Genomic DNA, 24,896 nt, shown 5'->3' on the forward strand with positions numbered 1-24,896 from the left:
TAATTGATACTTTTATAATTAGTATTATTTGGTTGTAAATATTAGGCTATCACATTAGATTTTTGGCAGTTCAACTGTTCCAGGGTTGGCTTTTCTCTTCCTGGCATCTTAGCCAGAAAGAAAAGAATGGCTAGAATTTCTGTTAGCACTTAATGAATTTAATCAGCCCCTGAGGGACTTTTGATGTCAGGGAAATAGTTGACAGAGAAACATGATTTTTATTCTTTCTGTGTTTCTCTTGGTAGTTGACAGAGCTTTCCCTGGCAGAGGTAACATTACCTGTGCTGAGAGAGGAGTATTAACATGCTGTAAGTGAGATGTTAGAACTAAGAGAACACATCCCTGTGGCCTTATATTAAAATGTTCCATGCATATGCTTCTGAATACAATTTAAGCTGCTGCCAATAAGAAAATAAGCCATTGCCTGAAAATGTGTGATTCAATTGTCTATCATTTTTATGATTTTTTTTATCCTTTCAGACACATTTTAGAGATTCTTTTTAAAAAACTTTGTTTTTGGAAATTGAAATGAAAATTATCATCTGGAAATATAAGGGATAATTGTGTTATTCTGTGAAGTATTTTATAAGCTGTAATGTTAAGCAGAAATTTTTAATCTTAAGTATGGAAAAATATGTATATGAATTGCTCCATTTGATCCAAGTGATGTTTTATGCTTTTCCTTATGGTTACTGGAAAGGATTATGCTATGTTGAATGGCTGGAATATCAGGAGCATGGGTGTCATTTGTTCTCCCAACAACTATTTTTGGGAAGCTAAGTACATGCCAGAACATGTATTAGGACCAGGTGATATGGTGCCAAATAATATATGTATATCCTCTGGAATTTTGAGTTTGCTGTCTAATAGGGGGACTGATAACATACAAGTAGAAAAAATACATATTGTGCTAAGTACTGTAAAAGAAAGGAAGAGAATATTATGATCGAGAAGCAGAGGTTATAGTTCCGCACCACAACTAATTTATTGTGTGACCCTCTGATAGGCTACTGATGAGTGGGCACCGAGTTTCTATAAATTTGACGAATTAATCCTTTGACCATTATGGCGTGATCCTCTTTTTATTCCTGATAATGCTTGTTGACAAAATATTACTTCATTTAAATTAAATTTGCCTGAGATTTCCTTTCTAATTTGTGTTCAACCTTTATGTTTAGTTTAGGTGTATCTCCTTTCAGCAGCGTGTAGTTGGATTTTTTCAGTGTGAATTTTCCCCCCTTCTTTTTTACTAAGGGAATTGAATTTTTTTGCACTTATTTTGATTCCTGAAATATTTTTAACATTCTTTCCATCACCTTACTTTGTGTCAGGTTTTTTGTTTCTAAATGTTTCTCCACCTTCTTCTAAATTAACTGGTTTTCTTAATTCCATTAATTTCTTATTATTTCGGACGTTTCACTGTTTTCATTTTTAGTGTGCTCTGCCAAATTTTAACCTTAGCAAAGTCAAATTTAATGTTCCCAAATAAAACCTAAAATTCTTTAACTCAAATTGTATCACTCAAAGTTCCAAGTTATTTTCTATGCATATTATTTTAGCTCAACTTTTTCTTCCTCTTAGGAATTATTATTATATTTAATACATTCAGGTTTTAACTTACATAGATTTTCTTATATACTGACCAGTTTATTTCTTATCATTGCTTCCAGCATCCCACTTCCTTTTGCTCAAAAGTTCCTATTAAATTTTTAGTAGCTTCTTTTAATGGTAAACTCTCTAATTTTTTTGTATCACTAAATATTTTTCTTTTGCTGTTATTTTTGAATAATGTTAAGCTAGGATTGGAATTCTTAGTTAATGGTATTTTCCCCTCAATACCATAAAGATATTGTTGTATTGTTTTCTATCCTTTATTACTACAGATAATGAAATCTGCTGTTAGTCAAATTGATATGCTTATGTATGTGATCTGTCTTTTTTTTTCCTGCTCACTTTTAAGATATTTCTTACATTTGGAGTTCTGCAGTTTCACAATGATAAGTCCAAGTATGCATTTTTGTTTAGTTTTTCTCTTACGCTATTCTGTTTTCCAACCTCAGGACACACTTTTTTCCAGTTGTAGAAAATTCTCATTTATTATTTATGTGAATATTGGTATTTCTAAAATTATTTTTATTGTCTCTTTTCTGCATTCTTAAATATATTTGGACCATTTATTTCTCCTATCCATAACTCCTAGCTAGCCTTTCACATTTTTCTTCATGTCTTCATTTTGCATTATAAGAAAATTCCTCTGGAGTCCTTCAGTTTTTAAATTTGTTGTTCATCAGTGTCTATTCTGCTACTTAACTTTTGTATCATCAGGATGGCTAGTTCGTGCTGCATTAGCAAACAGCCCCAAGTGTCATGGGTTAAAACAAGAAAAGTTGATTTCTCTCTCATGCAACATTCTCAATGAAAGTTAACAGGGGAGCTCTGTCTTGATGGAGGCACCATCTGGGAATGCGAAGGCAAAATGAAGAGAACCTGTGGAATCATAAACTGGCTCAGAAAGCTTCCTCCCGGAATTGCCACACGTCATTTTTCCTCATATTCCACTAGCAAAAGAAGCCAATGGATGACTCCAAAGGCTATAAGGAAATACAATCTTTTTTTTTTTTTTGGAGACATAATCTCGCTGTCGTCCAGTCTGGAGTGCAGTGGCAAGATCTCAGCTCACTGCAAGTTCCGCCTCCCGAGTTCAAGTGATTCTCCTGCCTCAGCCTCCGGAGTAACTGGGATTACAGGTGCCCATCATCACACCCAGCTAATTTTTGTATTTCTAGTAGAGACAGGGTTTCACCATGTTGGCCAGGCTGGTCTCAAACTCCTGACCTCAGGTGATCCACCCACCTCGGCCTCCCAAAGTGCTGGAATTACAAGCGTGAGCCACCATGCCCGGCCAGGAAATACAATCTTAATATGCACCTGGAAACAAAGGAGAACTGTAATATTTATGAAAAGCACTGCACGGCTACTCCAAATGTTCATTTTTAAAAAAATTTTAATTTCTTGTTTTAATTTTTAGAAGCTCTTTTTGGTTTATCTTTTTTTTAAGTCATGTTTTCTTGCTTTATCATGGATTCAGTTCCTTTTTATTTGTAATTATTTTACATACTCTTAATTTCTCCTCATGTTCATTAATCTTTTATTATTTTTAGTGCTTATACTGTATGTTTCTTTTACTGTGCCAACTGAATTTTTTCATGGTAGTTTTTCTTTCCACATATAGTTTGTAATTTGATAGTTTGAGCCCACCTTAGTGAACTACTTCGTTTCTTTGGGAATGTTGTGAACTCTGTGTTGTGACAGCATTCCCCAAGAGTGGTTCTGCTTTTGCTTTTACTGAGTCTTTAGGATATGAAAGGTCACATATCAGTTTTTGTTAACTTCTTGCATTTTATAAGTAGAGTAAATTAGATCATACACTTACGCTTGGCCCAGCTGTGAGGTTTTTATTTCTTACAGGGGTCTTGTTGAGTCCAAAGACAACAGAATTCCTCACTTCTTGTTGAGGCCATTTGCATCATTTTTCTAGCTTCTTTTCATGGATTTAGGGAATCTGTGTTTTATATAGGGACTTTAGATATAATTCCCTGTGCTTGGAAGACTATGTCTCCTGTCCCTCCTTAGACATCAAAACCCTGGCTCACCAGCCCTCAGGCCTATAGCGAGAACCACCCTGTCCCTGAACCACCACCACATTAACTGAAACTTACTGCAGAGTCTTCAGTTCCTTTGTTCCTTTATAAGACCTTCAGCATTCCATTTCCTTTCCTTAAACTTGATAGATTTTTTTTTAATTGTTTTACTTATATTTTATTCATTATTTTTCTGTGCCTTTAGGTGGTCATTGATCTATATTAGCTGGGTTCATTATGTTTTCAAAACTGGAAGTTTCTAACATCAGCTTCCTAGCCTATAAAAAATTATTCAAGTTGCATTATCCACAATGCTCTTTTAACCCTATGACTCATATCTTAATATGAACTAATAGGAAGAAAAACAAGAATTAATACCAGGTCTCTTGTCTTCTTTCCATTTTGATATTAATCAATTGTGTCACGTTAGACAAGTCATTAAACTTTCTTGGGCTCAAGCTTCCCCATCTATAAAATGAGAAGTTGAAACTATATGCCTTAGATAAATGCATTCTCTTCTCCAAGCTAAGCAAGTTTAAATCTGATGAGCTTTTAGGAAAGATACAACTTTGTCCCCAGTACTGTAATATTTGATTCTTTAATTATTTCCAGCTGAAATCTTTTAAAATTTACATTATTGCAATAAACGTTTTACCCGAACTGGTTTGGCTTGCAATATTTTATATGCACCTGTATATAAAGAACCATCCTATCTTATTATACCTAGAAATGAATGCAATTATGTTTGCCATTTTAAGGGTCTCAAGAGTTAATATTAACAAAGTGCTTGTTGACATATTTTTTTTTCACATAACCTTCTGAAGCCAGCCTGCACTACTGCCTTTTACATAAAGAAATTAGGGTGCATTTTTAACCTTTTCATGTTTAAACTAAGACACATAGTAGCTCTTCAAAATTGCAAAATAGTCTTTAGAACATTTAGTCACGATAACCCTTCTAACTGCACGTGAAATGAAGGACTGTAAACTTCATAAGTCACCCAGAAGAACACAGTGTAATTCCCTTTAGAGTATCCTCTTTAAAAGTGGTCTCAGACTCAGACTCCGTGATTTCAGCAACACAGTCAAAGATGTACTGACAGATATTACCTGGGTTGCCAATGAATTGCTGTCAGTTCATGTTTTATCCATGAAAATTTTAAGGAAAATGTAAAAATGATACATTTGTTTGAACTTGTAGAGAAAATTTATGAAAAATCCAAGCTTGTAGGGAATGATGGACTATCTGCAGAATATTAGCATAGCTCTGATTTTGCAAACACGTGGACTCAGATAATCTTACCCAGTGGAGACATACCAGTGCAAAGTGAACTAAGATCTTGGAGTACTAGTGGACCTATATAACACATTGAGAATATTGAAACAACCCGAAACAAGCTAGAGAAATTGGAGGAGCTTAAACCTGAGGATTGGTGCCCTGAAATTGAAGAGAAACAACAGTCAACTTTATATGAACAGGATGAAATAGCACACAACAGGATGATATTAACATATCTCTGAGCCTGTGAGGGACAGGGAACAGACTTAGAGCAATCCTCCCTTGCCGTGAAGATCTATTTTGAAGTGAGACAGGCACTTGTCTCAAAGGTCAGGGACGAAATGTGTCTTAGAGAAGTCATCGTGGTTGTTTTACTTTTCATCCACCTTTGAAATAAAAGATTAGAGATAAGATGAAATCTAACTAGATCCTTGCTAGGAGAATGAAGTTTTAAAAGGAGAGCCATAGTCACAGCTGTCTTCAAAGTAGGTAGATGCCAAGTCTTAGGGAAGTACAGGATTAACCCTGTTGGTAATGACAGAACCTAAGGTATCCCCAGCAGTGTTCTTTAAGAGTGTAAAAAACAAGGATTAGGAGAGCAGGTGATTGGACACAGCTGCTGAATAATCTTCTTAACCTCATCTTTACTCCACAGGGAGAAAAATAACAGGAAAATAAAAGCTTCCACCAAGTGGTTGATGGCAGTGAAACAAAAGGAGCATCAAAAAGTACACAAGGACAGATTTGTCCTGATGCTAATAATTCTGAACAAAAGGGCCAGGAAATTGCTGTAAAGTGCTCTGTACTAGTGTAAGATAAATACATAATTAGTATACTTAAATAAAGAAAAAAATAGAGTAGAATTTTAGGAGTGGTTCTTTTTTCTAGGCACTTCTAAAGCTGTTATTCACTGAGGGCCTAAATACCTTGTAATGTCTCTTCATTAAGTTTTTGTTCATGAAGTAGCGAGAAATGAATAGCTCTCAGTCAATATTTAATTGATGCTTATACATTGAATTTAATCAGGAACTATCTAAATGTCTCACTAACCAACGAAAATTTAAGCAAGGCAAATGTAACAAAGGAAAATGGGGAGCAAAGCAGGCAAATGGTACCAGATTATGCATGAGTAAGAAATATGCATGAGAGAAAACTAATGTTTGAAGCCATTTGCTACATTCCTGGATTACTCTAGCACAGCCTAAATAATTCTGATTAATGCAGCCTCCCAACACATGATATAGTCTGCAATGAAAATGGCCCAAAATATATACCTTAATTTCTGTACAATGTACTGGTTCCTTGTTTTTGTGATTCTGTGTTTGTAAAAGTTCCTATATTGAGTTTGCTTCAACCATATTGACTGCTGAAGCTCAAGTTCTGTTTATAGCAAAGGTCAGGGACTAAACATGTCTTAGAGAAGTCACAGTTATAGTTCTCCATAATTGGAGAACTATATCGTACAACTTCTGCCATGAATGTGAGATCATCTAATAGTCAAACTAGGAAGAGTGAACGCATAGAACACCATAAGTAAAATGTACCCCAGATAACATCTAGACCAAATCTCATTTTATAGTGCAGGAAACTTAGGCGCAGAAATGTTTGGTTAAAAGTGGCACAGATTCACACAAAACCAAAGTCTTGATGTTCAGCATGCAGAAGGAGAGAACGTACTTTTCCACAATTTTTTTTTCTTCCTCAAAGATGGGACAAGGGTGACCTTACTCGCATTAAAGAAGTGGATGATACTTAGTTGTATTTGAAAGAAAAAGAGAACAGAGTTCTCATGCTTTGAAAACAGAAAGTAAATATGTATGATCTCACTTATCCCCCTTTATCTGAGGTAGATACATTCCCCGTGGAGTAGGACAGAGTGTGATTTCTTCACGCTACTCGGAATGGTGTAGAATTTAAAACTTATGAATTCTTTATTTCTGGAATTTCCCATTTAATATTTTTGGAATGTGGTTGACTGCATCAACAAACTCCAGAAAGCAAACCATAGATAAGAGGGGACTACTGTTTATGAAATCTGAAAAAACTGAACTCACAGAAGTAGCAAAATGATGGTTACTGAGGTTGGGGGTTGAGAGGGGGAGGGAATGGGGGATTGTTGGTCAAAAGGTACAAAGTTTCATGTATAGACAAGAGGAATAGGTTTTGAGATCTACTGCATAGCAAGGTGACTATAATCAATAATAATGTATATTTACCTAAGAGTAAATTTCAAATGTCTCACCACAAAATAGAGGTGAGGTGATAGATATGTTAATTAGCTCGGTTTAATCATTTTTGATTTTTACATATATCAAAACATCACATTTTACTCATAAGTGTATACAATTATGATTTATCAATTCATACTAATAAAAACAAACAGGCCTGGTGCGGTTGCTCATGCCTGTAATCCCAGCACTTTGGGAGGCCCAGGTGGGTGGATCATGAGGTCAGGAGATTGAGACCATCCTGGCTAACACTGTGAAACCCTGTTGAGAGGTGACAGTGTGCTAGCAGCCCTCGCTCACTGTGGGCACCTCCTCAGGCCAAGGTGTCCACTCTGGCCGCACTTGAGGAACACTTCAGCCTGCTGCTGCACTGTGGGAGCCCCTCTCTGGGCTGCCCGAGGCCGGAACCGGCTCCCTCTGCTCGTGGGGAGGTGTGGAGGGAGAGGCTCGGGCGGGAACCGGGGCTGCGCAGCGCTCGCAGGCCAGCTGGAGTTCCCGGTGGGTGCAGGCTCCACGGGCCCCACACTCAGAGCGGCAGGCCGGCACAGCCAGCCCCTGGCAGCGAGAGGCTTAGCACCTGGGCCAACAGGGGCGGAGGGGTTGCCAGGTTCCCCAGCAGTGCCAGCCCGCCAGTGCTGTGCTCAAATTCTCACCGGGCCTCTGCTGCCTCCCCTTGGTGCAGGGCTCAGGACCTGCAGCCCGCCAAGCCCCAGCTCCCCCACGGTGGGCTCCGGCATGGCTGGAGCCTCCCCGACGGGTGCCACCCCCTGCTCTGTGGCACCCAGTCCCATCAACCGCCCAAGGGCTGAGGAGTGCAGGTGCACGGTGCGGGACTGGTGGGGAGCAGGGGATCCACTAGGCGAAGCCAGCTGGGCATCTGAGTTTTTGATGGGGACTTGGAGAACTTTTATGTCTAGCTGGAGGATTGTATATGCACCAATCAGCACTCTGTGTCTAGCTCAACGTTTGTAAATGCACCAATCAGTGCTCTGTGTCTAGCTAATCTAGTGGGGACTTGGAGAACTTTTGTGTCTAGCTAAAGGATTGTGAATGCACCAATCAGCACTCTGTCTAGCTCAAGGTTTGTAAACGTGCCAATCAGTGCTCTGTGCCTAGCTAATCTAGTGGGGACTTGGAGAACTTTTGTGTCTAGCTAAAGGATTGTGAATGCACCAATCAGCACTGTCTAGCTCAAGGTTTGTAAACGCGCCAATCAGTGCTCTGTGTCTAGCTAATCTAGTGGGGACGGGGAGAATTTTTATGTCTAGCGGGAGGATTGTATATGTACCAATCAGCACTGTGTCTAGCTCGGGTTTTGTGGATGCACCAGTCAGCACTGTGTATCTAGGAAATCTGGTGGGGACTGGGAGAACTTTTATGTCTAGCTAGAGGATTGTAAATGCACCAATCAGCACTCTGTGTCTAGCTCAGGGATTGTAAACACACCAATCAGCACCCTGTCAAAACAGACCAATCAACTCTCTATAAAATGGACCAATCATCAGGATGTGGGTGGGGTCAGATAAGGGAATAAAAGCAGGCTGCCCGAGCCCACAGTGGCAACCGGGTCTGGTCCCCTTCCACATTGTGGAAGCTTTGTTCTTTTGCTCTTTGCAATAAATCTTGCTGCTGCTCACTCTTTGGGTCTGCACTGCCCTTAAGAGCTATGTCCTTAAGAGCTGTAACAGTCACCGGGAAGGTCTGCAGTTTCACTCCTGAGGCCAGCGAGACCACGAACCCACCGGGAGGAATGAGCAACTCCGGACGGGAGGAATGAGCAACTCCGGATGGGAGGAATGAACAACTCTGGACACACCATCTTTTAAGAACTGTAACACTCACCGTGAGGGTCTGCAGCTTCATTCTTGAAGTCAGCGAGACCAAGAACCCACCAATTCTGGACACACCGTTTCTACTAAAAACACAAAAACAAAATTAGCCGGGTGCGATGGCGGGTGCCTGTAGTCCCAGCTACTCGGGAGGCTGAGGCAGGAGAATGGCGGGAACCCGGGAGGTGGAGTTTGCAGTGAGCCGAGATTGCGCCACTGCACTCCAGCCTGGGCGACAGAGCAAGACTCCATCTCAAAAAAAACAAAAACAAAACAAACAAAAAAAACATAAAGGAGTCCTCACTTGATGGTAATGATGACAGCTTATATATTTAGAGCACATATGAAATACTAGGTACTTTCCTAATCCTTATAAACACATTTTCTTATGACGTAACCTAAAGTAGGTTCCAACATCTCATGGCATCTCTTCATCTTGTTGATTAAAAAACCGTAAGTTCAGAGTGGTTACATAAGCTTCCCAATATCTCAGTGTAAATCTGTAGCAGAGTTGGGATTCCCATTCAGTTCTATCTTGACTCCAGGGTCAGAATTCATAATCACTTCCATATTGCTACAGTTGAATAAGAACTGAGTATTTTGGGCTGGGCATGGTGGCTCATGCCTGTAATCCCAGCACTTTGGGAGGCTGAGGCAGGCGGATCACCTGAGGTCAGGAGTTCAATACCAGCCTGGCCAATGTGGCAAAACCCCATCTCTACTAAAAGTAGAAAAATTAGCCAGGTGTGGTGGCAGGTGCCTGTAATCCCAGCTACTCAGGAGGCTGAGGCAGGAGAATCGCTTGAACTTGGGAGGCGGAGGTTACAGTGAGCCAAGATCGCACCACTGCACTGCAACCTGGGTGGCAAGAGCGAGACTCCATCAGAAAAGAAAAGAAAAACCTGAATATTTTGAACCTTAAGTGAAAGGAGTTACATAAGTAGGCTTCAAGAAATGCGCCCACCAGAGTGATATCAGAGCAACTATTTGCAGTGAAGTACTAATAGGGACTTTGTGTATGAGAGTCAGATACTAGCAGCAGGCAGTTGTGCTGTAGTGCTTTCAGCTGGTATTGCAGAAAAAAAAAATCACACTTGGCTGTAAGTAAGCTGTTGATTGCTTACATGGGTTTCTGTGGCATGCCAGCTCTCCCTGCCACCTACTCTTCCTTATCAAAGAGCCAGGAGTTCTAAGTGAGGTGAGAATCCCACTTGACAAGCAGGCATAAACCATTTGAGGAAAATACAAATTAAAAGGCTCCAAGACAGAAATAGGAGCATTAGCAGCAGGAAGTGTCTTGGGGATACATTGTGTCAGATTACATCCAGGAGTTGGGAGAATAAGTGAGTCATAGCCTCTCAGTGGATAAGCCCTGTTGTGTCAGTAGCTGGGCAGCCTCAGAAGCTGTATTAGCTATTTAAAGTTGCCAGAACTGCTGTGAATGCCCCCAAGCTAGCATCTGCTTAGTAACATCCTTGAATTATGCGCAGTATGCCTATTTCTCAAGTAGCTTCAGCATTTCTCCTAACTTCTGACCTGTGTCAAAGCATAGTGATAGAATTTTGTTCGTGTTTAAGGACAGTAATACAGAATAGTAAAGAACTGAAGGTATTTTGCTCAAGATCACCTAGCGAGTCAATCAATGAGCTAAAATTACAATGTTGATCTCAAGGAACTTTTGGTCTGTGTAAAAATATGGAGCATAAATATAATGTCATTGCACACATTCGATCAATGTCTTGGCCAAGAAATCTCAGTTGTCAGAAACAGAAACCCTCTTAATTTAGTCCGAACAAGAATTTAGTTTATCTGAAGGATACAAGGAATCTCATAGAACTTACAGCTATGAAGTACAGCTTTGTTCAGGTCAGGAGCAAAGGTTACCTTTCTGTATTTCTGGGACCTATTTCAGGGACCCTGTGGCACTTAGCATTCTCTCTTCTTCCCCAACCCCCTCCTGCGCCCTCCTCCAACCCCTGAAGGTATTTTCTTTCATCTTTGCAGTTTCTTCTTTCTACCTTAGTATGTATTCAGTCGATACTGGCCATCCTAGCTCTGGACTAACATGACCCACTGGATTGGGTCTCTGTATCCTAACCAGAGATTCCACAGTGAGAAAAATCTCCTGCTCCAAACAGTTTTTAGTACAAGGAAAAACCAGGACCTCCTAAGATAAAGAGTTGCATTCTTGGCAGAGAACCCAAAGATTTTTAAAATACATTCAGAAAATTGCCATCAATGCTCAATTGTAATCTAATTCAAATTGTAGCAGGGGCAGGGTTTATCCCTGGTTAGTATATAACAACACCGGGAAGCCACTTCCTTCCTGCCTTCTAGACCTCCCCTCAGTTGTTGCCTGGGTGCTTTTTACCTTGATTGGCTCAGTGTTTCCTGACTGCTAATCTTGTATCAAAGAAAATCCAATACAGGTATCGGCGTTTCCATTTCCTGTTGCTTATGTCGTTTCTAGCTATTGGTGGGGAGAACAGTTGTTAGTGGAAAGGGGTCCCGATCAAGACCCTAAGAGAGAGTTCTTGGATCTCACATAAGAATGAATTCGAGAAGAGTCCATAAAGTGAAAGCAATTTTATTAAGAAAGTAAAGGAATAAGAGAATGGCTACTCCATAGGCAGAGCAGTGGCATGTGTAGCTGGGTTCCCATTTTTATGGTTATTTCTTGATTATATTTTAAACAAGGGGTGGATTATTCATGAGTTTTCCAGTAAAGGGATGGGCAATTCCTGGAACTGAGGGTTCCTCCCCTTTTTAGACCATATAGGGTAACTTCCTGATGTTGCCATGGCATCTGTAAACTGTCATGGCGCTGGTGGGAGTGTCTTTTAGTATGTTAATGGTTTATAATTAGCGTATAATGAGCAGTGAGGACAACCAGAGGTCACTCTCTTCACTATCTTGGTTTTGGTGGATTTCAGCCAGCTTCTTTACTTCAACCTGTTTTATCAGCAAAGTCTTTATGGCCTGTATCTTATGCCAACCTCCTATCTCATCCTGTGACTAAGAATGCCCAACCTCCTGGGAATGCAGCCCAGTAGATCTTAGCCTTATTTTACCCAGCCCCTACTCAAGATGGAGTTGCTCTTGTTCAAATACCTCTGACACAGTTGCTGTCTTTTTTCAGCTCTGGTCAGGAACTTATTACAGGCAAAGTGCTTTACAGCTTAAAAAAGGAGGGATAAGGGAATAGATGCTGTCTTTGGCTTTGGCCTTTTTTGGAATATCTAGCTTCTTAACTAAGAATAAATTTTTATAAGAGACATTTAGATACTGTTAAAGACTAGCACTAGCCATTTTTACTAGAAATTCCAGGATTGTCAACACAATAAGATTTATGCAGATTAGATGGTATGGTGTTGTTTATTATTACAACTTGATAACTAGACCAGTACTTCTCAAACTTAAAAGCGCTTACAGACCACTTAGGAATCCTGTTACAAATGCAGATTCTGCCCTAGGAAGCCTGTATGGTACCTGAGATTGTGCGTTTCTAACCAAGACCTAGGTGATCCTGATGCTGGTGACCCACAAACCGTACTTAAGTAGCAATGACGTTAAGATACTGTTTTCATATCCAGAATCACTGTACTTTTCAGAATAGAAATTAATAGTCTACCTTCTTATTTCAGACCTGAACAAAATGAACTTCAGTTTAGGTGGGTTACTTGCTTAAGGACAATATAGTTTGTAACAGTGTTGGAATTAAAAGCTAGATTCTGGTGATTCTGTTATACCAACTTAAGGGACTAATATTTATTATGTCGATTCCATGCTGTTTTGTTCACTTTACTGAAAATCACTGCATACGTAGCCTTAATTCACTATCGCTGTCTAGTTTTCAGCTCTAGTAGGTATTGTAAACATAAACATACACAGAAACAGATTTATCTATTTTCCAGCCAAGCTTTTGCAAAGCAAAATCCAGGCTGCAGAGAGAGTGTTGATTGATACTAAAATTTTGACAGGTGAGAGTATATTTTCAGCAGCAAGATGAGTAACTTGGGCTTAAGGAGACTGATGAGAATAAAACTTAGATTTATTAAGGACCTTTCCAGTGAGCAGTCTGTGTCCTTTCTCAATGCAAAAATAAATAGTGTCCAATTCCAATTATATGATCCTGCAACACGTAATTTAGCTTTGATTAACTGCTATAAATTGCTATCATCTTCTTAATCCTGTATGTATTTGGTATCAGGCTTTAATGCCTGTAAATTTAAATACTGGGGTACTCAATGAATTTCCAAAATAATACTCTACAGAATACATCATATTTCATTTAGAAGTTTTTAAAATAACTCCAGCTACTGTCTTTTATGTAATATGTGAATTCTACACTTATCGTTTGGTTTTATAAACCGTATGCAGCAGCATCAGTGGATTGGGAACACCTGTGTACCCCATGTGACATTTTACTTAGTGTGGATGAGGGGAAGTCAACTGCAGCAAAACCATTTCTTTTGATTTCTAACAATTTCTTCTAGCCTTATCTGTAGGATACTTGACAAAAAAAGGATACAATATTTCTATCTATTTAAGATGTATATCACAGTCCACTTAACAGTTTGAGGAATGTTTTGGTAGTTTCTGTGACCTTGAGTAAGCTTTCCATTTCGAGCCTCCGTTTTTGCAACTACAACATGCAGACAGTAACACCTACCTCGCAGGATAATATGGATGAAATGACAGCATATTTAAAAGCACTTAACCAGTGCTTGGCATAGGAAGCACTCAGCAAATATTCTTTTCTTATTTCCTGAAGCATTTAATATATTTAGGATTAAGCTATAGCAAAATGATCATTCTCTTTACTTACCTCTGGCATCTAGAATGCTCTTGGTGACTGGAATAAGTTTTAATTGTAATCAAAACTGAACAATTAATAGTGTAAACTTGCTGAGGGGAAAATAAGGAGGACATGCTTTCCAGAGCCAATTAAAAATGATTTTAGATGATCTACTATTTCATATTCCCCACGCCATTGCTTTTCCTATTAGCATGTATAAGTGAGAATTAATGGCAAATAATGGCAACACAAATCAGTACTAAAGTGCATAGTCATTTTTCATCATGCAGCTAAAACGGTATTATTAATGTCAATTTATTGGTTATATATAATGAACTACTATGCTGGAGTTTTGTAGAAATTATTTTTTATTCCAATATAGTTACTTGATCAAGGAGACTAAGTTCTTTTTATAAAATACCAGAGGATGTCATGAATGAAGAAATATGGCTAGTCCGGTGCAGGCTGTGTATGCAGGAGAATGAGGTTTTCTCTCTCACAATTACGTGAGCCTCTGCAGAGTGTACTTTTTCCTGGCCTCCAGTTGTGGTTAGGCGCTACTGGTAGATTTATAAATATGTCATAGTTATATCAAATATTTTAATCATTCTGAGCCTTTTCGCCTCATCCAAGTAAAACAATTGTCTTCTCCAAATGAAGTATTGTAAATATTTATTTGCAGATTTTAATCAACCTATGACAGCCCTCTCATATGATAAAATGGTAACTTTGTAAGATTCGATGCCCCAAAGATACATCTGCACCATTTAATTAGCTGGATATGAGTCTACAGTAGAGTCAACTTAGTTTTTACAGATGGGCTTATTTTCTGATTGGAGAGAACCGCATACAGCTATGTAATTATTACAACGTATAATGCACAACATACATTTTATATATATAGTGTAATACTCCAGTGTTCACTTAGGAGTTCCTATCTGGAATTGGTCTTGTATCTGTTATAAACAATTGTAGTTTCTGATAGAAGTTATATAAACATGGAGGGATTTTTATTGGTATGATTTAAAACAAATCATTTTCTACCTTAAGACTGAGTCAAATCCAAACTAGCATGTGCTTAACTGAAATCATGTGTATATGATTTTGTTTTGTTTTGTTTTTGAGACAGAATCTCGCTCTGTCGCCCAGGCTGGAGTGCAGTGGCAGGATCTAGGCTCACTGCAAGCTCTGCCTCCCGAATTCACGCCATTCTCCTGCCTCAGCCTCCAGGGTAGTTGGGACTACAGGCGCCCGTCACCACGCCTTGCTAATTTTTTGTATTTTTAGTAGAGACAGGGTTTCATCGTCTTAGCCAGGAAGGTCTCTATCTCCTGACCTCGTGATCCACCCGCCTCGGCCTCCCAAAGTGCTGGGATTAGGGTCGTGAGCCACTGCGCCTGGCCGTATATATGATTGTTTATTCACTAATTCCTTCACTTGCTGAGCAGATATTTTGGAGTTTCTACCAAATTCTAAGTATTGTGCAGTATACTGTTAAGCACAACCTTGTTTCAAAGGAAATAGTAGTCAAAGCAGAGTGAAAACCAGATGAACAGATTATTCGTCTTAATCTACAGACTTAGAAGGAAAAAACTACCAGGCATTATCTGCCAGATCTTCTCATAAGCACTTTTACATATTTTCTGTCATATGAACAGATTATGACTATTTATTGTGATTAGACCTGTGTTATTTGAAGCATGAAGTAAATGGAAAACGTCACAGGAGAGGTGACATTGGAACAGGATGGTAAAGAGTAGGAGATTGCAAGAGAAATCTATTCTGTTTGAGAACTTCTAAACAGAAGGTCAATTTGAGCATAAATTAATGATTAATTTTTATTCCCTTATTTTTAGTAGTAAAAAAAAATTTTACTGTTCAGTTTAAAAATGTTTCTGGAATCCTTAGGGTTTTCCTTTCGCTCCCCCCATCCCTTAAACAATTCTATTTCATCTTTCAGTGAACTGGAAATACTGAAAAAATATAATTTTGTCCATATTTCAGTCTTCTATAATATGTTTGCCCAATGAAATATGAACACAATATTGCATAATACTGAAAACTGGCTGTATTAGTCCATTTTCATGCTGCTATAAAGAACTTCCCGAGACTGTGTAATTTATAAAGGAAAGAGGCTTAATTAACTCACAGTTCAGCATGGCTGGGGAGGCCTCAGGAAACTTAAAATCATGCAGGTAGGCTAAGGGGAAGCAAGGAACCTTCTTCACAGGGAAGCAGGAAGGAGAATTCCCAAGCAAAGGGGGAAGAGCCCCTCATAAAACCATTAGATCTCATGAGAACTCTCTCACTATCCGGAGAACAGCATGCGGAAAACCACCCCCATGATTCAGCTACCTTCACCTGGTCTCTCCCTTGACACATGGGGATTATGGGGATTACAATTCAAGATGAGATTTAGGTGGGGAGACAGATCCTTACCATATCACTGGGATTTAAAAAATTTGTAAATCCTCATTGTTTACCTGTCTGAAAGAGTGGTGTGGGGTTCAGGATTTCCTCTAGTGTAATGAGTCAGAATACTGATTGTCATAAATGTTCACTGTGGCTCTTTTGTGGGTATTGCACAATGTATTGTTGCTTTTCTTAAGCAGTTCATAAAGTAAGTAAGGAAGTGACTTGTATCATGGTCATGATATAAATTGTATTAGACAATACATGATGAGATGCTAAATTCTTAAAGGAGGAGAGATTCTTCTTTAATCTTAATAGCATTTTCTCTGTATCTCCTTCCTAGAACATAACTCTATGTGTGTACCTGTATTAACCTCACCCACCTTGGTTTGCAACTCAATGAGCACAAGGAATTTGTATTAATACAGTTGTTCTAACTCAGTGCTTTTCAACCAGGGGCAATTTTGTCCCTCAGGAGATACTTGGTAGTGTCTGGAGACATTTTTAGTTGTCAACACTGGAGGATAGGTGCTATTTTGTAACCAGTGGGTAGCGGCCAAGTATGCTGCTAAGCATCCCACAATGCAGAAGATGGCCTGTACAAGAAAGAATCATCTGGCCAAAGATGTCAAGTGTCAAGGTTGAGAAACCCTGCTCTGTACTATACCCTGGGGTCATTCTGTGACTTTGGCATTGTTAGCTCATACATTCAGCCCACACTAAAAAGGAGAAATTGATTACCTAATGTGTTTATCCAACTGTATTGGAATAAGAGCTGAGTTATTAGGCTGGAAATTACATGTTCTGCTGCTATAAAAAAATTTTACTTTTATAAAATAAAAATATTTTCTACCTAAAAAAGCTGAAGAAATAACTTCTCTTGTACTATTGTGTGGCCGTAGCATTAGTGACTTCATTCAGTGTGTAGACATTGAGCAGTGAGCTTATTGATAGGCCCTGCGAATCTGTGAGGGAGCAGGATAGACACATTGTTCTCATTAGCTCTGTAATTCCACAGGATGTGAGACAGATGTGAAACAAATAATTACTTAAATACATATTAAAATTGTAATATAGATACGTGATTTATGGTCAGCAGAAACACAGAAACTATAGAAAGACCTGAGTTGGAGGGGTCTAGGAAAAGTTCCATTTAAGTAGAAAAAAGGAGGTGTAAGAGTTGACCAGGTTGATCAAGCATTCCAGGGAGTGGGACCAGCATAGGCATGAACTAGGTGCATTCAAAAAACTGTAAGGAACCAAGTATTACTAAGTGCAGCAGGTAAGGAGAGTGGCTTGAGAATGAGGCAGGGCCCAGATCTATCAGGGGTCCCTATATTCCATGTAAAGGATTTCTAACATTATTCTAACAACAAGAGAAGGAGTTTATGCCAGCTCTGGCAAGATGGTGGTGGCCGTGGTGCTGGCAGCTGGGTTGTGCCCTCTGCAGAGCCATGGCGGCCCCAGGGCTGCGCGGCACACATCTGAGGAGCTGTAGGTGTGGCTGCTGGGAATGAAATGACCAAGGCCCAGCGGGCAATTCCTAGGGGTGTAGCCCCAACCATCTTCTGTGGGATCCTGGACCATCGCCTCCCAGCCTACATCCTATATGAGGACTAGTAGTGTCTTGTGTTCCCTGAGGTGGCTCCCTAGGCTCCTGTGCACTTTCTGGTCATTCCTAAGCAGCCCATTCCTCGGATTAACCAGGCTGAAGAAGAAGACAGCAGCTTCTTGGACACCTACTCCTTGTGTGTAAGAAGATAGCAAGGGCTGAGGGCCTAGGAGATGGATACCAACTTGAGATCAATGATGAGAAGCTGGGTGAACAATCCGTAAATTACCTGCACATTCACTTACTTGGGAGCTGACAGCTCCAGTGGCCTCCAGCTTTAACCTTTGAACTGACCAAGGACCCTAGACCTGGGTGCTTGGATGGGAAAGAGAAAAAGGGAAGTTGTGATGTTAATAAAACTGCTCTCTCCCAAAAAACAATCAATCAGTCAATACATACATAAATAATGAAAACAGGGGAAGACTTTTAGGGAGAACAACTATTATAAGATTCTTCACATAAAGCCTAAATAAAGCAATTGAAGAACATTACAGACTGTTTTTTTTTTCCTTTTTCTTTATATTTTCTTATTTTTCATGTATCTGCTGAGATAATGTTCCAGGTTTCTACAGGAGGATCTTATGATCCATTAATTGGATTGAATTATTGTAGGTATCTATATCTGAACCAGTCAAAGCCTGGCTGCTTCTCTTATGTGGTAAAATGTCAAAGTATCTTCATACTGCACCTCTCCATTTGTAAGCCAAGTTTTTAGCACCTTGTGGTAAAATATTTTTCAGTGTTACTAAAGAAAATAAACTAGTATTTTTCAAATGTCTCCTATGTAATGGGAGGGAAGTAACATTCATTGGTTGTTTACCAAGTGCCAGGACTAGGCTAAGCCTGTCATCTCTCTTCTTCCTCTAAAGCAGGTGTTTTGTTTTTCATAAAGATTAGAAAACCAGGTCTCAGAAGTTCTAAAATGCCCTACTAGGTTAAGACTACAATTAGTAATTGGTAAACATGCTGTTAGAACTAATCTTTCTGACTCCCAAGACTGCAACTTTTCTCTCTGCAACATGGAGGAGCTAGGTCATTTATATGTCTCATTTTTAAGGTATATAACAACCATGTGAGGTAGACATTATTATTCACATATTTTATATGTGTAGAATCTCTATCTAGGGTGTCTCAGTTAGTAATTCCTGGGAGCTGCAGTTTAGATCCAGATTTACCTGACTCTGGAAACTCTTTTCTTTTCACTGCACTCTGATACTGTCTACAAAAATTACCAAAGTCTAACATCTTTCCTCCTTTTATAGACTTTCACGAAGATAGAGAATAACTGGTCAGCATCCTCTTCAAAGTGGCTTTCTGTATAATTTAAAGTAATCTTCAAGGTGGTATTGATAGCAAGCTTCATAAAGCATGGACTGTAGTAATTCTGCCAAAGACTGAAACAATAAATAGTAAGGTAACATATAATCTATAGCTTTAATGTAGGTGATTTCCTACAAATAGAAAATAAATAATGCCTATTGCATATTTCCAGTTATATGATCTCTTCTTAACAATCATTGGGCCGGGTGCGGTGGCTCACGCCTGTAATCCCAGCACTTTGGGAGGCCGAGGTGAGCGGATCACGAGGTCAGGAGATCGAGACGATCCTGGCTAACATGGTGAAACCCCGTCTCTACTAAAAATACAAAAAAAATTAGCCGGGCATGGTAGTGGTGCCTCTAGTCCCAGCTACTCGGGAGGCTGAGGCAGGAGAATGGCGTGAACCCGGGAGGCAGAGCTTGCAGTGAGCCGAGATCCCGCCACTGCACTCCAGCCTGGGCGACAGAGCGAGACTCCGTCTCAAAAACAAAAACAAAAACAAAAACAAAAAAACAAACAAAAAAAAACAATCATTGAAGAATAGCATATTTATAACAGACTAGGCAACTTTATGTTTCAGCCATCTAAGAGCTAGAGCTTTGCCTGGATATAGTGCTATCATATTTCAATATGACTCCTTAACCTTGTCTAGTTGGGGGCTTGGTTTGGGGGTGGGCAACATGGTATATTTCAATTAAATTAACTTTGGAAATCATACAGTGCTAGATTTGAACTCTACTGCTGAATCCAGCTGGCAGTACAACTTTAACCCTCTGATTCGCTGAGACATTTTTTATTAAATGGAAATAATATTTATCTCAGAGTTGTTGTCTGGATATTTATAAGGTGCCTAGCAGAGTATTAGATAGAAATTCATTAAATTGGAAAGTTCCAACATAATCATCATCATAGTTGCTGCACTTGCTGTTTTTATTCTATGTTGTTGTTAATCTTTCTATTTCCGAGGACCCCTAAGGGTTGGCACAGCAGGGAGAAAGGGGTCCTACTGGAATCTTTGGAAGTGTTGACAATAGAATTTCCTTTAACAAACCTCTCAAATGTTAGCTGAGGTTAGATCATTTCAAAAGAACCTTCTGGCATTTGTTGACAATAGAGCCATTCTAGATCTCTTTTAATCTAGTTGAGTCCCCGGAGAACAGTTAAATAGTTATAGTGCAGGCCTTGCATATGAAGCAAATAAAGTCAATGGATACTTCATTGCACTGAGTTGGGAAATTACAAGTAAAAGGAAAAAAATTATATCAAATGTGGCCCAATGAATCTAGTTTCCTGGTAATTGAAAGCACTTATTAGTGATTCCAACAAAGTTAAGGGAAAAAATTCTATTGTTAAAAAGAGACACCTCTCTATGGTGAATCTAGGCCATTGCCATGACAATATCAAGTCTTGTCATTTCTTTATTTTACTTTTTGTTCTCTCTGAAATATACTGTTTTCATAGTCCACAAGATAATATTAATAATAGTGCAATTTGGCTTTGTATTGGAGACATTTTTCAAAGCATTTATTTATCCGTTGGGGATAAGGAAGTTACAATACAATACTTTATATTTCGTGTGTATTTCACCTGGTAACTTAAGTACGTTTCTAAATTTTCAATTTTGGAAACTCCTATGGTTGTTCTTTGGTTTAATTTTTTTTTTATGATGACAGAAAAGACTGTAATGTGATTTGAAGCCCTTGTAACGAGTACAGGTAATAATGTATCCAGGATCTCTTTTCTTCCCCTCAATGCCAAGTTACCTTACTTGGTTCAGCCTGACAGTTTCTTTCATCTGCACTCCCTTCGTAGTTCCTACGTTTAACCTGCCTGAAACACAGCTCCTCTCGGTCCCTCATGTGGGCAAAAGTCAGCCCCATTCTCTGGAGTAATGAGTTTGATCTTGACATTCAGCATGCTTCATGATTTGTCCTCAACTTGACTTTCTAATTTCTGAATGAATATGTTTCCCATTGCTTTCCAGGCCCAGTCAAATTAATCTTAATGATGTTGAATTACATTGAACACAAATTTATCTTTTCAAACTCTGTTCTACCCAGTTAATAATAAAGGAACAAGGAATTGGGGAAATGCAAAGAGAGAAAAAGTGGGAGAAAGAGACAATAGAATGTACATATATTTCTTTCTTACGTTCCGCTGGTGATGCTTCTTGCCAAAGTGAGGCTGAGATGAGATGTGAGATTCCCTTCTCCAAGATGCCATCTGCCTCTTTTGTGTGAATATCTTGCAAATCTCGGTGTGATTCTCGAGTTTAAAAAAAAAAAAAAAATTATACCATGTTGTCCCTAAGTACAAGTCAAAAGTCATCCACATATAGTGCTGAATTTAAAAACAGTGACCTATTTCAATGCTAGGAAAAAATAAAACAAAACGTAAACACAAAACACAGAAATCTGTCTATGTTGGGCTTGATGAAAAGAGGGTAAAATGTTTTATTTTTGTTTTTGGTTCTGCCTCAAATACGGTTTTCCTAGTCTACAAAATTATATTAACAATGGAGCAATTTAACTTTGCATTGTAGACATTTTTCAAAGCATTTATTTATCCTTTGGGGGTAAGGAAGTTACAATACAATATTTTATCCATACCCAACATGGCAACTCCGTAATGAATTTGGGCAATTTTGATTACATGATATTTTCAGCTTGTTCTTTGAACCTTAGCTCTCAATTATACTGCTTTCTCTACTGGCAGCCTATCAATGTTTGGAAAGCCTCTTCATTTCTTAGTTATTTCAATTTCCAAAAAGTGAATTTATACAGGTAGAAAAAAGTACATTTTCACGTTTTAATTAACTGAGAATCCAGGAAACTAAATTCATCAAATAATGTTGTCAGTTTCATATAAGTAAAGTCTTTTTATAAGTCATCCACAAAATGTTAAACATCAGGACCTAAATTCTGGGATTCTGATTAAAAACTTGTGCCCATTTCATTCATGATAATACTTTTCTAATTACAATTTTCCTCTTTGTTAAAAAATAAGGCTGGACGCAGTGGCTCACACCTGTAATCCCAGCACTTTGGGAGGCCGAGGTGGGCGGATCATGAGGTCAGGAGATCGAGACCATCCTGGCTAACATGGTGAAACCCCGTCTCCACTAAAAATACAAAAAATTAGCCAGGCATGGTGGCGGGCGCCTGTAGTCCCAGCTACTCGGGAAACTGAGGCAGGAGAATCACTTGAACCCGGGAGGCGGAGCTTGCAGTGAGCCGAGATTGCGCCACTGTGCTCCAGCCTGGGTGACAAAGCGAGACTCTGTCTCAAAAAAAAAAAATAATAAAAATAATAATAATAATAAATAAATAAATAAACGGAAGTGGAAAAAAATCTACCAAACCTTGGATTCAAAGTCCATTTCTTTCAGAGATTTTATTGTAAGCATTATCTTATTGACTATGTTCACATAACTTTAAGAGCTAAAAGAATACCATGTTTAATATGTTGCACTCAAACAATTTTAACTAAAAATATTCATGCTTAGTTACAGTGTGTAGAAACCCAAAATATTAAGGATATATGTACTTTGTGGGATGATCCTCTGATTTAATATATGTGGTCTCTTGAATCTCCCTATATTGAACCTTCATTTTCTAATATTTATTGTGCACTTTTCTCTCTGTGGTGTGTTTATGTGTGTGTATGAGTACAGAAATGTTATATGATAAAAAGCAGTTTCTAGCATAAACAACAAAATGAAAAAACTACACAAAATTACAGAAAAAACACTAATCTACAGAAGAAAAAGATGCTGGACCTCTAAAAGTGAACTATTCATTATTCTTGAGAAAAGCTTATCAAATGAGACTTGCAATATATATAAGTTGCTTTTCCAGATTTTATTTTAAAAATACAAAGGCAAATTACTAGTGCTGTATTTGTAAGATTAAACTGCCCACTCCCCAATCAGATTTTTGGATTATTTACATGAAACGAAAAACACAAACTGCCCTTGAAAATATGAAAATCTTAATTATAGTTATGGTGTACAGTGGATAAGTGAAGTTAGAATATCTTTCTACTGATGGAAAAATGTCACTTGGCTTTGAGATGAGTCTTTTTTTTTATTTTTATTTTTTGAGACAGAGTTTTGCTCTTGTTGCCCAGGCTAGAGTGCAATGGCACAATCTCAGCTCACTGCAACCTCCTTCTCCTGGATTTAAGTGATTCTCCTGCCTCAGCCTCCCGAGTAGCTGGGATTGCAGACACATACCACCACACCCGGCTAATTTTTGTAATTTTAGTAGAGACAGGGGTTTCACCATGTTGACCAGGCTGGTCTCGAACTCCTGACCTCAGGCAATCCACCTGCCTGGGCCTCCCAAAGTGCTGGGATTACAGGCGTGAGCCATTGCACCTAGCATCTTTTTAACACAGGGAGAGAATCCATTGAAACTTTTTTTTCTCTGTAACTCCTAACAACGTTCGGACTATTTCAGCCTTTAACCATCTGGCCCTACTGAGTGTCATTAGATTGGCCTCAGGATCCGTAAGTACTATTATTTTTCTATTGAGCTTACCTCTACATGTATTTAAGCATGAACCTTCTCAGTGGTTCACTATAGCTTTACAATTCAGCACTTTATCCAAATACAGCTAGAAAACTTTTTTTTTTTTTTGAGGTGGAGTGTCGCTCTGTCGCCCAGGCTGGAGTGCAGTGGCGCGATCTCGGCTCACTGCAAGCTCCGCCTCCTGGGTTCACGCCATTCTCCTGCCTCAGCCTCCCGAGTAGCTGGGACTACAGGGCCCCGCCAGCACGCCCAGCTAATTTTTTGTATTTTTAATAGAGACGGGGTTTCACTGTGTTAGGATGGTCTCGATCTCCTGACCTCATGATCCGCCCACCTCGGCCTCCCAAAGTGCTGGGATTACAGGCGTGAGCCACAGAGCCCGGCCTCTTTTTTTGTTTTAACCTCTCATTTCGAGGCTTCTGTTTCATCTGTGTTTTAGTTAGTCTGAGTTTATATGTGGCTGTGTCTAGCCATTTACGTAGGTCAATTGGACTCAAAACCCATCTTTCACTTGAACCTGCCTTTCTTTACCTATCCTATGTGCAAGTTCTCTTGCTATTTATTTTGACACCCCACAAATTTATTGAGGTTAATAGACTACTAATTCCAAAGCATTTCTAAATCAGATTGAGTCTGTTCTCTGAGATCTGTGAATACCTATTAGGGATGGTATTTGAGATAAAAATATGAATAAACCGGACCCTTCACATTTTCTTAAATAATAAAAAAAAACTGAACAGAAGTGCAAGACTATAAAATCTCTGACTGCATTAGGAGATCACTATTGCAGTGTTCAAGTGTATGGTTGTGACTACAAAGCAAGAAAATAAGTTTTCTTCTCTGGTAACTTACAGCCACATCTCAAGCATTGTAAAGAAGTGAAGAGGGAGATGATAATATAAAATTGGATGGTGAATTAAACTTTCACTGTGTGTTGAGCTAATCCTAAGGCTAAAGCATAGAAACATGTCCATAAAAATTGTGATTTTTTTTTTGAGATGGAGTCTCACTCTGTTGCCCAAGTTGGAGTGCAGTGGCAAGATCTCGGCTCACTGCAACCTCCGCCTCCCAGGTTCAAGTGATTCTCCTGCCTCAGCTCCCGAGTAGCTGGGATTACAGGCACCTGCCACCAGTCCCGGCTATTTTTTTCTATTTTTAGTAGAGACACAGTTTAACCATGTTGACCAGGCTGGTCTTGGACTCCTGAACTCGTGATCTGCTCACCTCAGCCTCCCAAAGTGCTGGG

The 24,896-nt window shown here is 39.0% G+C and overlaps 1 protein-coding gene and 1 pseudogene across 3 annotated transcripts in view; both read left to right on the forward strand.

Annotated features, from left to right (window-relative positions):
- The window catches only part of CNTN4 (contactin 4), a 959,696-nt gene that overhangs the window by 240,636 nt on the left and 694,164 nt on the right, over positions 1-24,896 (forward strand). The gene's annotated exons all lie outside the window — the stretch shown is intronic.
- LOC129143592 (adenosine 5'-monophosphoramidase HINT2-like) lies at positions 7,056-22,289 on the forward strand (annotated as a pseudogene).

This window comes from Pan troglodytes, chromosome 2 (genome assembly GCF_028858775.2).
Source record: "Pan troglodytes isolate AG18354 chromosome 2, NHGRI_mPanTro3-v2.0_pri, whole genome shotgun sequence".
NCBI classification, from domain to species: domain Eukaryota; kingdom Metazoa; phylum Chordata; class Mammalia; order Primates; family Hominidae; genus Pan; species Pan troglodytes.